The 14,439-nt window shown below is 43.3% G+C and overlaps 1 long non-coding RNA gene across 1 annotated transcript; it reads left to right on the top strand.

Annotated features, from left to right (window-relative positions):
• The first annotated feature begins 951 nt into the window (after window positions 1–951).
• LOC129757720 (uncharacterized) lies at window positions 952–2,048 on the top strand. Its single transcript, XR_008739773.1, has 3 exons — window positions 952–1,263; window positions 1,434–1,615; window positions 1,679–2,048. It is a non-coding gene; the product is annotated as an uncharacterized LOC129757720 (long non-coding RNA).
• The last annotated feature ends 12,391 nt before the right edge of the window (window positions 2,049–14,439 follow it).

Genomic DNA, 14,439 nt, shown 5'->3' with positions numbered 1-14,439 from the left:
ACATTCCCCCTTTACTCCGTAAAAAAAAACAAAAAAAAATTGCATCTCCAAACAATTACACTATGGATTTAATTTTAAATGCGCTTATTAGATATATCATTCCACATTGTGTTTCTTAAACAGAATAATTTTACTGTTCAGGTTAAATCAATAAGGCTACTCGCAAAACAATTATTGCAAATTGCGGAATAAAAAACGGAATTCCTTCCTTGCGAATGGAGCATTATCACCTTTAGAATAAGACTTGTTTATTAACGTGTTACTCGACCTTGAGCTCACACGGAGGATCTAGTGAACCTGGAGAGGCTGGACTGGAAAGCAAGAACGCTGATGGACAGCGATACAGATATATGTATAGTAGGGTGCGGAAAAGATCCAAGTTACTCTCTCAGTTTAGTTCTGAAAAGAATCAATTAGACAATTTAGATAAACAGCCCGCATACTTAAAAACTATATCTCAAACAGTATATACGATTCATCTACAGCTTCAGAAAAAGTGATTTTTAGTGTAAACGTAGCTGTTCTATTAAACTTTACTTCGACGAAAAATTTGACCGATAAAAACGAAACATGAACCTTTAAGTGAAAAAGTGATGGTATCTGTAAAGGTGATGGAATGGTACAAACGATTTCCTTATTTTTTCCTGTAATCGTAAAAATTATCTCGAACCGTTAACCTTACCGTTCAAACTTAAACTTCAAAAATGAGCGAAACGCCGGTCAGAGATGCCAGGGAGTTTTACAAAACATCAGTGAGTAATTATGAGAATATCTCTTATATTTTTTTTATTCTGATACGACTCTATAGAGTTTCGAAGAAAATATAATTTATCTTGGAGGTATGCCCATACATCGTACTAAACGAGGTTTAGTTCATGCTTTCCACGATGCGTTTAAAATAGCTTTTAGTGAAATTAAGCGAGTTATTACGAGTGATTCTTTGCAAATCCATTGTGCAGATAATTACAATTTTATTCAATTGTTGATCCCTAAAACATTCTTAAATTACTACCCATAATCATCCTGATCAGATTAAATATTTACCTTTAAATTTTGCATCTCAATATCTAAACAAATATTGATAAAACATTGAACCTGGCACCACTGATGTAGACTTTGTTTTGGTTGTCAAACGTGAAGAACGAAAAAAATTGCGGTCCAGCAAATTTGTGCGCTATTTCGCCGGATTCGCGCGGATCGTAATTTTCAACACAGTCCGGGAGACGGAACGAAGTTTATTCAGCAATCGCAATGTTCTGTGAGGTAAGTTCGGGAAAATTCTCCATTTATGTGGGTGCCGGTTTGCGACTCGCAGTGATGTACAAATCATGTTACGCAACAGATTCTATCTGTAATTGATTTTTCTGCTCATTTTTATAATGAGCGTTTAATTGCACTGTTTTTAAAAGAAAGTGTTTTTTTTTCCTTTCCAGCGGTTATGCTACATCTGCCGCTAGTTCCAGTCAGGGACTAGACCGATCTTTGAAGCGGCTGAAAGAAGATGTAAAACGCTCTGGAAGAACTTTACGCCGAGATCTGAAAGATGTTCCGGAGGAAATCCGTATTAACCGTTCCGCTTCCAGCGCTCAATCTTGACTGGTTATTCCTTGTTGCGGTATGTTAAACGCGGTGTCTTTAAGAATCACCTTAGCAGAAATTTTTGAAATTCTTATTACAGGTCACCTAGTTCCAGAAGACCTTCCCGAGGTGCTCTGGTCCAGGAGTAATGGGAAACATTGAACAGCATGAACGCAGCAATGGACATTTCCCACTACAACGCCCTTCTTCGGGTGTATATGGATAATGAGCAACGGAATTTCTGGCGGATTTGCAGGCCAAGGGCGTTGAACCGAATCGCGTCACCTATCAGCGATTAATTTCGCGCTACTGCCAAGAGGGAGCAAACAAGACTCTGGAATTCCTGCGAGAGCTGCTTCCAGTAATTGAATGCGTTTTCAACGCTGAGCCAGGATAATTTGTTTTACGCTACGTATCGATATAGAGCGGCGCGGAAAAACGACATTCAATAAAATGTTGCAATTAGAAAACATTTTCCATTTTTATCCGAAAATCTCCCATATAAATTAAAAATATTGCGTTTGTATGCGTGCTCTTTTTACGAACGATTCCTAAAACGGTTTGAATAATGTTGGAATAAAGTAAAGTCAAATCGTTACACAACCATTGACGTAAGCGTTTAGGAATGAGAGCTCCTCGAAAAAAACTATAACGATTACAATCCGATGATCTAAATACATTTTCAGCAATCGGTTTTTAAACCTAACATGGACTGCATGTAGAACAGTTCGTCCATACAAGTGTTTTAACGGTTTTTAACAATTACATAACCTAACGACATATTAAAAATACTGTGAATTTGGAATTCACGATTTAACTAATGTATTTCACGGTTTGAATAATCGTTTGCTAAACGTTTTTTTACGCTTCATCAAATCATCGCTTTACTATTAAGGAAACCGTTTGGTTACAATCCTCATTTATGCGGGCCGGATTCAAGATGGACCACCAATTCCAAGAAAGTAAGGGGAAAAATAAAGGGAAAATGTCTTTTTCCTTTGCCCTTTATAGGCACGCTATCTAATACGCCTAAATGTAAGCACCTATTTGGAAACACCTCACTGTTTCTCGAGCCGCATACTTTCGACCACGTGCTCTAGTGGCTTTCGTACGTGCCTTGAACAATCTAAGTGCATCGCCGCTGTCGTTTTCGAGAGAGCGCGTTTGCGCCGCTCGCTTTCCCTCTCATGTTTAAGAATTCTCCACGTTAGTTCTCTGGGCGTCGTCCTCTCGCGACGCAGATACCGTGCGTCCGTCGCTGCACGTTCGTTGCGAACAAGACTACTTCCACTTTCCTCAACTTTGAAGGCTATGCTTAATGCAAAGAACTGAAAAATTTTCAGTACGGACTTTAATTCATAATTGAATAAATCTCAAACGTTGGAAATAAATTTTAATTTCATTTTTAAAGCTACTAAATGTAATCGAAGCAAACAGCAATCGATCGGAAAGTAATCCAGTCTCCGGTCTTTTTACAAAATGATTTTTTTCAGGCGATTCGATTGAATTTTCATAAATTAAGACCAATTCAAGTTGATTTTCGAAAAACTTAAAATTGTTGATGAAACAACCAGCATAATATCACGGACCCTACCAGTGTCAAATAGGACTATTGCCTTACCGTTCGAAACTGTATTCTCCTAACTTCTGAAAACTTTTTAAATAAATTGTTTATTTAAAACTGGCAACAATGAATACCGACAGCATATGCTGTCTGTACGCGATGCTTTTGTGATTTAATTTTTTCGAGTTCTGAGTGTTTATTAATAAGAGTGAAGAAAACTGGCAGTGTTGTTTATCTTTTTCATCTTCAAATCACAACAAACAATTCCGGAGACACCGCACATTCAATCAGCAGGTCTGAGGAAAAAAGGTTTAGTAGTAAGTATGCATATAGACACAACATGGATAAAAACATGAACCACTCAACTTTCCCGGTAACTACCTTATAGATTATGGATGGGCCAAACGGACACACTCAGACGACGAAAGTATATTGAATAAAATAAAAAAAAAAAATCCGAAACAGTGGGAACCGGTGCAAGCGCAAGCGATGCTATTCCAGACTCATAATCGACAATCCGCTGGTAATGATCTCCTGATTGTGATGAACAAGTCAAATCGTCACTCCAATGCTAGGATATTGGGAATCCTGGACAGACCGACACAGGAGGAGGCAAATTTCAACAAGGCACCTGCGGCCACTACCAACATCCGCATCCATTTTCCGAACGAAATTTTATACCCTCGGCGTGCACATTAACAACCTCGGCTGTATCCAGTAGGAGAACCTGCGGTCAGCCGCCATGGCACAGTCAGCATAAAAAGGGCACGTCGAACATTCTCCTTTTGGAAAACACACCGTGCTCAAGCTCGTCCTAACACATGGCTCATCCCTAATGCTGGACTCGAACTCCTAGCGCCTCACCAAATCGATCCAAAAGGGCTTCAGAGAACCGCAGCTGCTGATCATCACCATCTTGCTGACCGACTACAAAACTCCCCTGGCAGGAGACTCGAACATTAATACTTTGGAAACTGCCAACATCAACACCCAACATTTTTTTGGAAACGCAGAGATCATCAGCCTAACATCCGCAAATACATTGTAAGAACCGCAAAGGGTCGGGCCGCTAATGATTTCGCTTGGTCTAAAAGGATTTGTTCGATGGAAACCCATTGGATGTACTGGAAGGCGTCTTCGCATGGACCGTAGAAAGCAATGTCATTGCTTTGTTCATCAACCCACAGATGATTGTTGCTGACAACTGGGATAAGGATGGTCGTACCGCCGGATTCTATTGTGGTGACGAAAGCCTCAGTACCTCATCACCTAGGTTGCACTATGTGCCATCTTCGGCCTACACCTGTTCAGCCAATTTTTTAGTAAAATCGGCGCTTTGGCACCTATAGGGCGGGTATTTCATTGGAGTACTCAGCTAATCAGAATCAACAATATGATCGAGAACATAACAAGAAAGAAATATTTCAATAATGATGTCATTGTAATAACGGTTAACAAACTTAATGATAATGAATATGTAAACATATTAAAATGATGTTCTTTATCTTACTCAAGTCTTTCACTAAGATCAGCATACATTAGTTTAAACCCCCTACACATTTTCATCCACAATAATTCATTTTATAGGCTTCCGATGTCCAGACATTCTATAACCACTAATAATGATATCTCACACTCATGAATTTATTTTAACGTGTTCCTTTTTGTGTTCTAAATATTCAGTCAGCCAAGACGATTTAAAAAATGGAATGCTGCTAGGCGAACACTTCGCTCTATGAAATTTCGAAAGCGAGATTTTCCATCAACTTGCTTTAAGTGTATCAACTATCTGTTGGCGTTTCAGCTCACATCTTGAGATGGTTTGCTGGCTCAAATGGTTTGATCAATGTTTTCAGTCAAGCTGGCGATCATTTCCTCATGACAACTTATTGATAAACTGACGACCATTCCTATGCTAATTATCATCATCTGTTTTATCTTTAAGCTAGCGATCATCATACGATGTTTAGCTAAGTTGACGATCGTTGCTCAATATTCTTAAGCTGACGATTTTGGACTTAGCTATAGTTAAGTGTTCCTATTAGTTTAAAACTGGTTTTCCGCCTGTTTTACAGCTAGTTTTCCTCGAATCAAAGCTGGCGTCATACGGTTTATGCTTCCCGCCTATTTTGAGCACGGTTATGCCAGTGTTTGCGCTGGCGTTTCCGCCTGATCTGAACCTAACGTGTCCACCTGTGTTTGAGCTTACGTTACCGCCTAATGCCGCATGGCCTTTCCGGCCGTGTTTGAGCTGGCGTTTTTCGCCTGATTTGAAGCTAGCATTCACGTCAGCATAACGTTTCCGCCTTTTAGGAGCTAGTGTTTCCGCCTGTTTCTAAGCTGGCGTTTCCGCCTCATTCAAAACTGGCGTTTCCGCCTCATTCAAAGCTGGTGTTTCCGCCTTATTAGATGCTGGCGTTTCTTCCTGTTTAAAGCTGGCGCTTCCGCCTGAGCTGGCATTTTTGCCTTCCAAGGAGCTGGCGTTTCCGCCTTTCAAGGAGCTGGCGTTTCCGCCTTTCAAGGAGCTGGCATTTTCGCCTAATTAGATGCTGACGTTTCTGCCTGTTTTAAAGCTGGCGCTTCCGCCTGAGCTGGCGTTTCCGCCTCTCAAGGAGCTGGCGTTTCCGCCTTTCAAAGAGCTGGCACTTTCGCCTTATTAGATGCTGGCGTTTCTGCCTGTTTTAAAGCTGGCGCTTCCGCCTGAGCTGGCATTTTAGCCTTTCAAGGAGCTGGCGTTTCCGCCTTTCAAAGAGCTGGCATGTTCGCCTTATTAGATGCTGGCGTTTCTGCCTGTTTTCAATCTGGCGCTTCCGCCTGAGCTGGCGTTTTTGCCTTTCAGGGAGCTGGCGTTTCCGCCTCTAAAGGAGCTGGCGTTTCCGCCTCTCAAGGAGCTGGCGTTTCCGCCTTATTAGATGCTGGCGTTTTCGCCTGTCTCGAAGCTGGCGAATGTGCCTTAATTCAAGCTGGCGTTTCCGCCTATTTTTTTATAATACTGTTTATTATTGCCTGATAATCTGGCGGTAGGAGAAAAAAGGATCTACATAGCTTGCTGAACATTTTAAAAAAGTTTCTCCTAACAATGACACGAAACTAGCTGGCTTTTCTTCAGCCTTAACCAATTTTTTCCGACAATATAACCTATCTGAAATGGATGATCTTAAACGCTCCGCCGTTGTCAAACTCACCTTAAAGCTCTGCTATTCTGGCACTTCCAGCAGTGGTACATTGCTTCGAGGACTCCTGGTATTAGTTCCCCTAATAACTACCTATAATTCAAACTAGAACTCCATTTTGTTTTTGATTTTCTTTGAAGCAACCAAGGATTTCCTTATTTTCAGCTTCCTTTAAAAAATAAAGGGTCCTGTCACGGTCGCCAATGTAAAAGATCTACTTCGCACTCTATAGGAAATCCCTGGTTGTTCGATAACTTCGTAGGAAAACCTCCCGGACCGTTTACTTCCTGCCACTCGAAACGTTGCTAAAGGGAGACGCCGCGATTCCGTCGTTGACGCGTAGAACTTGTGTGGGTGTTCGTGAGAGGCTGCACGCTTATTCGTAAATGGGTAATACTTAGCTAAAGGTAATTGAATGTATGTTGTGGTGTCAACGGTGTGAATAATACACTATAATGAATCCCTATCTTACAGGTCCCACGTCTGGTTGTCGAGTAAAGCTTGAAACTCTTCGTCCATCGCCTTACGCCAGAGATGAGCATCGCTGCCATGCAATGCCTCCGCTGGGGTTCGCGGATCGCTCGATGTTTTCGGTTTCGCACGGCCGGTGCTAACCTTTAGACCTTGACGGCTGCTACTTGGACCATCATTGGGAGCGGGTGGTACTGAAAAATTGTGATGCGGAAAGCCATTGTTCGGTAACACAAAGTCATGGTACTTGCCTGGAATAGCGCGCTCCCTTCCGCTGCGCCTCGACACCTGTGACAAAGGTGGATATGAGTTTTGTTGCGGGGGGAGCGCCGTGATGGTCACGTCACCAACTGCTTCATCAGACAAATCGCTGCTGCTAATTTCATCCACCTCCGAAAAATACTGAGACACGTCTGACTCAGATTCGTTCTCCAGCTCGACCACGGGATTGTGTGCGGCCTCAACCACACTGTCTCCTGCATCAGGTATCGGTAAGCTGTCTTGGAAATCCAGACTGACGAACGTTCGGACCTTCGGTTGATGGCTTCTTGCAGGTACCATTGGCTGCTGATTTGAGTACTCCGGCTCGCTAATTATCGTCACATCTCGACACTTGAATACGTCGTTTGTCATCGGATTGTACAAACGGTATGCCTTGGTTTCCGTTTCGAATCCGACGAGAACTGCTTCAAACGCTTTCGGATCCCATTTTTGCCTTCGCTGCTTGGGCACGTGCGCCATCACTTTTGAACCAAAAACACGGACGTAGGACAAATTTGGTTTTCGTCCACTCCATGCTTCCTCGGGTGTTACTGTTTGCCCCTTGGTTGGCGAACGATTCGATAGGTACGTCGCTGCCCCAACTGCCTCAGCCCAGAACTGCTTCGGTAGGTTTGCCTCAAACAAGAGACATCTGGCCTTCTCGACGATTGTACGGTTGAGTCTCTCCGCCAGCCAATTCTGTTCGGGGGTGTAACTTGCTGTCGTCTGGTGCCTTATGCCGAGCTCTCTCAATCGCCCTTGGAACAACCTGTTGATATACTCTTTTCCGTTATCAGTGCGAATTACCTTTATTTTCCGACCAGTTTGACGTTCAGCTTGGTTGCAGTAATCGTTGAATGCCCTCAGCACCTCGGAATCGGTTTTCTTCTCCAGGAAATAGATCACCGCACGCCTCGTCTTGTCGTCGGTAAAAGATATGTAGTACCGATGTCCGCCGATGGATGGCACCTCCATCGGCCCGCAAATATCGGAGTGCACAATTTCCAGGACCTCATTGGCACGACTCCCCTTCTTCGGAAAAGGTAATCGCTGTTGCTTACCCATACAGCAAACTTCGCACGATTCAGCTTCTTCATCCGTGAAATGGATTCCGGATGCAAGACCACTTTTCAGCTGCTTCAGACTGCTTATGTTGAGATGGCCCATCCTTCTGTGCCACGTTTTCTGGTCAGTTGAGGAAACTGCAACGGTTGCCATTTTTGTTCGCTCAGAGAATTTGAACAAACCACTTTGGACATCGTGCTAGCCGGTTGCTATGGTAACTCCTTCTGGATCGATGACTTTGACGCCTTCGTTTTGAAACAGAACCACGTGGCCGCGTCTCACAATTTGACTGACGGATAGCAAATTGCTCGACATTCCTGGGATGAATCTCACGTGATGTACGGATATTGGGGGACAATCCGGTGTACATTTTGCTGCTAGCTTCACTGTTCCGGTCGATACGATGTTCATGTTGGCGTTATCGGCTGCCTTCACCACTCCGCTGGCTGGTCGCACGTCACTTAACACTTGCTGATCCTTGGTGAAATGTTCTGACGCACCAGAGTCAAAATACCAGCTGTTGTCGTTCACTCCGTCGTTGGTGGACAGCAATGTACAGAATGCGGAACTTTTCTTTGCACGACATTCCCTCGCCACGTGACCGTACTTGTTGCAAAATTTGCACTTCGGTCTGCTGCTGGACTGCTGCTCAGCCTGCGCTTGCTTCGATTTCTGGGGAAAATTTTTCCTACCAACGAACGCCGTCTTCTCGGAGGGGGAGTGAATTTCTTGCAGAAGCTTAGTTTTAATACTGTCGCCAGTTATCGGAGTCCCTGAATTCTCGAGTGCCATTATCATGGGTCGAAATTTTTCGGGTAAACCGGCTAGTAAAAGCGTTCCTATCCACTCCTCGGTGATGTCGAAACCAACTCCCCTGAGTTGATGAGCTGTGGACACGATTTCGTTGACGTAGGTTTCCATGGTAACGGAATTTTCGAGACTCGTGGTAATTAATTTTCTCAGGAGCCCTACTCGCCGCGCCAGGCCGTTGTCCTCGAAAGCTGCCTCCAGTTTCGCCCAGACTTCTTGAGCTGTCCTCGCTTCCTTAACGTTAAAACCTACTGGTCCAACACTCCCGGAAAACCTAGCTCAGCAGCAGGAGACCCCCGAACTGTGTCTCAGGGTCGGCCTACTACTGGGTACCCGGAGGGAACGCGAACAAAACTTTACGAGGTAAGCTGTGGTGTTTCTTGCCAAATTAAAAAGTTTACTTTAAAGGAAAAAGTTGAGCATTTATTGACTTTGAATTCGAGGGTTTTTATTGATGGCAAAAGTGTGGGTGTGGGTGTGTTCAGTGTGGTTCAAGGGCACTTCAAAATTGATTTTCGTAAGTACATACCGTCGACGGATTTACCATAATCGTTGGCGCGCTTTCTGGTTGCTGGTACTGATCTGCTGCTTTCGGTTGCTGGTAGATGATGAAACGTGGCTTGCGTAGGTGGCTCAAAATGGCGTATTTGGGCCTCGGAAATTGTTGGCGATGGCGTCTTCCCTCTTTGACGCAATCGGCGGACCACAGCAAGGCCGTATTGGTCGCGCCGAGAGGGGGTCTCCTTAATAATTAAGGCGCTTAGGCCTGAGACGTCTCTCCTTAATGATTATGGTTCCGCAGAACCAGAGAGCTGAGTCCTTTACGGTTTAGGCGTAGGCAGTCTTGGACTACCTAGGCCGAATCGTATGTGCGTGTGAGGTCTCGGGGGTTTTTCCAGGAAAAACCAATCCACAATTAAAAGGTCCTGAAGATTAACCAACGCTTAATGTGATGGTTCATTTGTTACATAACATTCTCATTTACCTGAATGATCAGATTGTCCTGTTAGAATCCTGCCACGTATTTTACACAAATTAAAAAGTCACACTCACAACTCGCACATACGAACGCCAAGATAGAAATGACCTATGACGGAAGCTAGGCCATCTTCTTCTTTGCCTTCATACAATTTCCATCATTCGCTACGCCACCCAAAATGGAGGACCATCCCTCCATGTTCATAGTACCATGAACATACACCCTCGCTGAAGCCCGCCTGACTAATACTAACAATATGTGTTCTTGTGAATTTGAAATTTGAACAAAAACTAGCTAATATAAACATCGTACCCTAATTCCCTATCGAAATTTAACAAATGACACAACAGCTTACACAAAACATTTGGAAACATTGAAAAATTACCTAAAGCATTTTGTAACAACGGTTACACTATCCCCCCACCACGACAAAATAAGCAATTGGGATGAATTGTTTATTTTATCTACAAAAAGTATTCACGAATAAACTAAGACTATTAGACATTTGCAGTGCATATAATTTCATAGCAACTTCTTTCAAAGTTGGATAAAATTCAATAAAAGTATCAAAAAATGAAAAACCATTAAAAATCTTGTGGCAACTATTGGTCAATTTACCCTAAAGGAAAATTGCCATAATCCAACACATTTGATCTCATTCCTGTTGATATACCTTTTTGATTACACGAGCAATTGGTGATCGTTTTTAGTACTCATCTCACTACTTCGTTTGACAGTTGATGATGATAAGAATCTACAAAAGATGATCTTCCAGTAGTGATCACCACGCGGACGTACAATAAAGACGGACATTGTGTTATAACGATTGTGTTTTCAACGGATAATTTGCCAAAATTTACAAGACGAACAGATTAAAATGGAAATGCTTATGGTGAACCTATGATGATCAGAACGTACCAAATTACTATGTATCTGATGATGTTAAGCTGATCGACGGTTATTTTCAGCATAATTCCCTCAGGCGGCCGTCCTGAGTTGAAAGGAAGGATGCTGAAAACGAGCGATTTTCAACATGGCTGTTTCCTAATGTGCAAAAATGTGCTCAGGTACTAAGTGTTAAACTGATTTGTTCTTTTTATTCAATTGACTATTTTCCTAAATATTCACCTATCACAAACATATTAAAAGATATTACGACAAACTACGAATTAAAATAAATAAATTAATAAATCGAAAATTCCTAACTAAACTACTATCCTACTGACTATCTATCCTAGCATGCATTTTTGTGTGGCGCCAACACGAAAATTTAACTTTTCTTTTCAATTTACTAATATGCATGCAAAACTAATATTACTAACTATCAACGGTATCAAACATTTTTAATAATGCATTTCGGTGCATTCTATTCTTTTTCCTTTGAGCGACGTCACCGACGATCCAGCACGGCACTCAATGCAAGCTGACGGTGGTTGGGATCCCATAATGATGATGGTTCGCTGGCACTCACTCTCCCCTACACGCGATTGGCTACTTTTGGTGAGAACTCATCGGCGTCCCGACGCGATCTCCGAGCCTCTGCCTCTCACGCGCAACGATAGCATATGATGACCACTACGCACTGATCAACACGTGCTTGCTATGCTGAACGAGTACCACGTAAATACGCATGAGAGCTATTCCGCTTAGCGAAAGAGTGTGCACTGATATTGTTTTTGCTTTTTAGGTTGGTTGTTCGGGCTCATCTTCTCCAGGGCGAAGGTCTGCAGCTGAAAAAACCCCGAGGATCTTTCCTGCTTCATCTGCTAGCTCGTACGAGCTACTGCCTCTCTTCGCTACCACCGTGCACGGTGTATACAAAAGGCCATACTTCGAATTATAGCGATCTGCTGCTGACGATAGCTGAAAGTTACGCTTGTAGACCTTCTGCCCTACACGGTAAGCTGGACAAAACTTTTTATGCCTTAAATTGTAATTATTTTGACACCTTTCATGACTTTTGCGTAAATTATCTTGAACCAAATTGAACATCTTTTCATTAAGTTTCTTGCGAACATTATCACGATCTTCGATGGAATATTCATTCGTCTCCCTCTCCATCCGATGCTCCTCGCCACTGATTATTTTCTCATGTCCGTACAGTACGCGGTACGGGGACATCCCAGTGGATGTATGCACCGTGGTGTTGAGAAACTCTTCCACTTCGTTTATTTTCGAGTCCCATACGCGTTGGTCCGGTTGCATGTATGACCTCAAGCATGCATTAATGGTCCGATTGACACGTTCCACGGGATTCGCCTGACTATGGTGACGTGCGTTGGGCCAGTGACGAATTCCCCTTCTGGACAGTAAGGCTTGGAATTCCTTCCCCCGGAACGTTGTGGCGTTGTCGCTGATGATTACCTCTGGGGTTCCAAATCGTCTCATCCAGCAATCCTCAACAATTTGACAAACTTGTTTACCATCAATCCTTCTTACCGGAACGAGAAGCGACCATTTTGAAAATATGTCCATCAGAACTAACAAATGGCAGTTCCCGCTGCGGCTTCGCGGTAGATTCTGTATAAAATCAAGCGCCAAGATTTGAAAAGGTTTGCTGGTGAGACGTTGGTTCCCCATTGGTGGTGCGGATCCGGTGTTGGACGGCTTGCATTGCTTGCAGGTGCTGCATTGCTTGATGTGTTTCCGCGCATCTGCTGCCATGCTGGGCCAAAAATACCGAAGTTTTAAGCGATGGATGGTTTTCTCGAACCCTGGGTGGAGTACCTGGTCGTGTTCTCTCTCGAGAATTTCCTTCTTAAGCTCGGAGGGAACACACAGCTTCCACTCGTAGCGATAATCCATCGTTTCCATTTTAGCTGCAATATACTTGAACAATTTTTCATTCTCTATTTTGAAATCTAAAAAATCATCCGGAGAGTTTTTCACTTTTAAGAATAGTTTGGAATACCAATCGTCATTATGAGCATTGATGGCCTCTACAGCTCTCGATAGTGCATCAGGAACCACGTTTTCCGAGCCCTTGCGGTGTTTTATGCTCATATCGAATTGCTGTAGAAGCATGCTCCAACGACTCAGTTTTGACGATGGTTTCCATTTACCATTCATAATAAATGATAATGCTGACGAGTCGGTGATAAGCGTAAAGTGAGTTCCTTCCACGTATGGCCTAAATTTTTCAATCGCCTCTAACGCTGCTGCTCCTTCCTTCTCCACCGCTTTCCATGCCCTTTGCGACATGGTCAGTTTACGCGAGAAGTAAGCGATCACGTGTTCCCCTCCTTCTGCTTCTTGAGTTAAAACTCCTGCCACAGCTGTGTCACTCGCATCAGTTTGGATCGTGAAAGGTTTCTGGAAATCTGGACAAGCTAAAATCGGGGCGGTTATCAACTTTTCTTTCAGACAATTGAACGCATCTTCTGCCTGCGCGTTCCACTGGACGGTTTTCGGTTTCCCTTTAAGCAGATTAGTCAATGGCGCTGTACTTTCACTAAACTCGCTTATAAACCTCCGATAATAGTTTGTCATCCCCAGAAACCTTCTCAGCGATCTTACTGATGTGGGACGTTCGAAATTTATTATCGCCTCAATTTTATCAGGATTAGGTCGCACGCCGTTACCAGACAAGATGAATCCTAAATAGGGAAGCTCAGGAACACAGAATTTAGACTTTTCCATGTTTATCGTGAGGTTTGCCTTCTCCAATCTTCTTGCTACTTCCTTGAGGCTACGAATGTGGTCGTCAAACGTGTTGCTAGCAATGACGATATCGTCAAGGTAGACGAACACGTTTGGTTCCAGTTCTCCATAGCCTAAGGTTTCGTCCATGACCTTCGATAAAACAGCACTGGAGTTGACAAGACCAAACGGAAGTCGACGAAACTGGAATAGTCCTCTTCCAAACACTCGGAAAGCCGTATACTTCCTGGATTGAGGGTCCAAAGGTACTTGCCAGAATGCCTTAGACAAGTCAATCGTGGACAAATACTTTGACGCCCCTAGCCTGCTCAAGATACGGTCCTGGTGCGGAAGAGGATATGCATCACGACGGGTTCTCGCGTTCAATTTCCTGGCATCGAGACACATTCGGACCTTCATTCGCTCGGTTCCATCTTCCAGGGTTTCCTTCTTCATGACCGGTACTATAAGCAAGGCCCAATCGCTGTTCGAACGCTCGACTACTCCTGACTCGATCCATTTATCCAGCTCCTCGTTGACACTTTTTTGGACTTCCGGTGACCATGGGTACGGGTTTAGTCGAATAGGCGGCTCGTTCTTAAACTCCTCCAAAAACTCAATTTTTGCTTTGTATAATGGGGTTGCTTCTAGCTTTTCTCCTTCTACGAAAACCTTAAACTGCTTCTTGACTTCTTCAATTTGCTTTATTTGTTCTGGTGTTAAATTCTCTCCTTCTTTTTCATCTCCTTCTAGCTCTTCTACCGAAAATTCTTCTATCTTCTTAATCGTGGGTTCTATGTTGAAAATTTTCCAAAAATTCATTCCTAAGATAAGGCGACGTTTCAATCCAGGGGCTACTAAAGTTGAAACTATTCGTGTCTGACCGTCGAACGTTACCG

The sequence above is a fragment of the Uranotaenia lowii genome, chromosome 3 (assembly GCF_029784155.1).
Source record: "Uranotaenia lowii strain MFRU-FL chromosome 3, ASM2978415v1, whole genome shotgun sequence".
NCBI classification, from domain to species: Eukaryota; Metazoa; Arthropoda; class Insecta; order Diptera; family Culicidae; genus Uranotaenia; species Uranotaenia lowii.
This window is presented reverse-complemented; position numbering and strand designations above follow the sequence as displayed.